Source organism: Pteropus vampyrus, unplaced genomic scaffold (assembly GCF_000151845.1).
Source record: "Pteropus vampyrus isolate Shadow unplaced genomic scaffold, Pvam_2.0 Scaffold75, whole genome shotgun sequence".
Taxonomy (NCBI): domain Eukaryota; kingdom Metazoa; phylum Chordata; class Mammalia; order Chiroptera; family Pteropodidae; genus Pteropus; species Pteropus vampyrus.
Genome location: NW_011888856.1, coordinates 4,955,204 through 4,958,661, shown reverse-complemented (window position 1 = coordinate 4,958,661; position 3,458 = coordinate 4,955,204). Strand labels below are relative to the sequence as shown.

General features: G+C 35.3%; 1 pseudogene; it reads left to right on the top strand.

The window, feature by feature from the left end:
* Nucleotides 1-238: 238 nt before the first annotated feature.
* On the top strand, nucleotides 239-357 carry LOC111741285 (annotated as a pseudogene).
* The last annotated feature ends 3,101 nt before the right edge of the window (nucleotides 358-3,458 follow it).

Sequence of the window (3,458 nt, the reverse complement as noted above, 5' to 3'; positions counted from 1 at the left end):
TGTCTTCTATTTATGCCATGCTTTTAGCTTTCTTTTCTCATCTTTTTAGGGTTATTCAAATTATAATCACTATTCCATTTACTTCCTTATATGATCTTTAGCTGCATAGACATTGATATATAGTGTGATAAGAAAAACAAATATGGAATAGAAAATGTGAGGATGAACCCTAAGCTATGAAATTTGAATTAGAAGAATCAGTATGAACTAGTGATTGTTTTAAAAAAAAATGCTTCCAGTCTATGGCCATGCCACACTGAATGTGCCCGATCTCATCTGATCTCAGAAGCTAAGCAGGGTCAGGCCTAGTTAGTACTTGTCTGGGAGACCACCTAGGAAGACCAGGTGCTGTAGGTGTTAAACAAACAAACAAACAAAAAACTTCCAAACTCTTCTATTGAAGGGCGTAGAAGAAATGTCACCCAAAGCAATGAGTATGTATAATGCTCAGATATGTTGTTTTTTAAATGTCCCTTTTGACTAAAGAATATGAGGTTTGGGACTGGGAAAATAAAAGGTGAGCCTGAAACATATCATTGCATCAGAAATCAAAGATATGTTCAAATACTAAATAAAACACATTAAAAATATATAGGAGATTACCTGAAAGGATTTCCACTGGTAAAATTTAGGACAAATTAAACACTAAAAAAATTATCATAATGGCTTCTAACACACTGACTAAGAAAAAAAAGAAAGGAATCAATACATTCAGAGAGATACTTTTTAACAGCGACAAGAGGCTATGAGTGAGGGAGAGATCCTCCTTATAAAATAAAAGAGATAGGGAAAATTCGCCATTTTGCTACTAACAACATAATAAATAACTTTATAACAAATTTTATAAACAAATGTTAAAATTAGAACTAAAAAAGAAAGATGTATTCATATTTGGAAATTTCAATATCCCTATTGCATTAATTGATAGAACAAGTAGAGAAAAAAACAGTAAAGAGAAAAAATTGGAACACTATCAGTCAATTTGACGAATCGCAAATTATAAAACATAACAACAACTAAACCATACACATCTATTTCAAGTGCACAAGGAATATTCACAAAGATACCATATGCTCAGCCAGAAGGTAAGTCTTCATAATTATCAAATAATGATATGAAATTATATTCATTTTCAATAAGATATCCTAAAAGTCCTCAAATACTAGCATATCAAACACTTCTAAATAACATGCAGATCAAAGAAGAAATTATAGCAGAAATTAGAAATGTTTTTACCTCAATAATAATGAAAATAGAACATATCTAAATTTATGTAATGCAGGAAAAGTATCGATTAGAGAGAAATATATCATTTTAAATGCTTACATTAGAAATAAAAAAGTGAAACTAAAACTAAGATTCTATTGTAAGAAGCTAGAAAAAATAATAGTGAACAAACTAAACCCAAAGGATATAGAAGGAAGAAATTATAAAGATAAAAACAGAAATAAAATAGAAATAGATACGAAATATTTCCAACTGACATCTCCTTTCTGTTTAACGAGCATTTCTATTTTCTCATTCATTCATTTATTCGCACAGCCGATATTTCATTTGGGACTACTCTGAGCTTGGCAATGAGTGGGGTGCTGTGAGGAAGCTGTGATTAATGTCCCTTCTCTCATTACACTCAGGAAAAGAATCATAAAACAATTAGTTTTCAAATTTTTGATCAACTCCGTATGAGAACAACAGGAAGACTGAATCATCACAGATGGATTACGAATTACACGGGAAAAAAAGAGTACACACGTCACCCAAAGTGTCCAGTTGATTTCATGGAGCGCTGCTCACAGGTTACAGAATTTTAGCTGAGGTAAGGTGATCACACAGGGCAGGAGCAGATACGACAGTGTCTCTTGAGACCGGCCGCATTGCTCGCCCCCTCCGCTGTAGTCCTTCATGGATTCATGGACATGGGTGCTGGGCACAAATATTGTGGTCCTTTTCCTTTGAGGCGCATGGTAAGATTGTGATTCTGAGAAAATTTTAAGTGTGAATTCACTGTGTGTTCTTCTTTCCCCTACTGTGGACGTTAAGATGGAGCCTCTGTCAGCCTTAGCGGAGGCTGCTGCTAACTCACAAGGGGCAGGTGGCATAAGCGAGAAATAAGTCTCTGTTGTTTGACGTCAATAAAATCTGGGGAATGTTTGCTACTGCAATGTGAGCCAGCGTACCTCAACCGACACAGGTCGGGAAGCTGCCGGCTTCCCCAGGTTCTCGCCAGATCCAGGGCTATGAACACTGTGCTGTAATAGAGAATTCTAAGGAAAGGGAGGTGACATCACTATTAGACTGACATCAGCAAATCACATTATCTTGCAGAGAAAATGGATCTTCAGTAGTAAAGTGACCCTGCACCATTTTTCTGCCTCAAATTATTTGGAATTCCTGAAATCTCATTTCTGCACAGAGGCTTAACCTGGCCTGCTCTAACCAGGGACAGTGGACGGCTCCCCAGAGAAAGTGACTCTAATTATTAGAAAATCTACTTATTTTACCGTGAAAAAAAAAACAAAAACATTTTCCTTCATATCTATACACAATCCCCTGTATCGTATGAATTTAATAAATGTCTGTTGGTATTTTATTAGGTCATCTGTGTTTTTACTAAGTTAGCTCGTGGGAAATAATAACTGAGATGAAACATAAATATATGTTAAGATGTTACCTAATAGTATTTTTTTTTTTTCTTTCAAAGAGCTAAAAGTATACATCATGGAATAGAAAATGGCAATCAATGGCTTTTACTATTTATATATCCCTAGTGAGGTAAAACTAATGATCGAATTTCAGGATCCATTTTATCACAGTGGAGTATATAATTCTTGTTTATATGAAGCTAGTCTGGTATCAGTGAAATAATTTAACTTTCTAATGACCTTTTCATTCAGATGTGATTAATTCTGTATCATAGCATTAGCTCATGCAGTGAGCCGAAATGCCATGGTAGATATGATAATGACCTAGCAGAATCCAGGCCTATAAGCACTTGGAATTGCAATAGAAAATGCCATCATCTAGAAGTGCTTTGGCATTGGGAGATAGATACAGGGCGAAATTATCTATCACCCATACAGCAATCTAAACCCCAGGTATCAGAGGGTATTTAAAATGGGCTTATATTCTCCAATAAATGTAAATTTCCCAAGGTTATTAGTAAAAATGCTCCAATGTGAACAACTTGATCGCTTTTCAAAAAAAAAATTTTGTTTTTCTTTCTTTTCACTTATGCATTGGTTTGTAGCTTTTGGCTGCTTCCCCAGAATCCTCTGGTCATATGTTTCCTCCAGGGACGCTCCAGGCGGATGAAAACTCGGGGTTACAGAGTTGCCAAACACTTAAAGGAGCCATCGATCTATTACTGGAATAAACTCACTGTGCATAAACAAAAAGTGTTGGAGATTTGCAAAGAAGTCCAGAGCAGGAAAATATCTAGCAACTTATAATAGAAAATG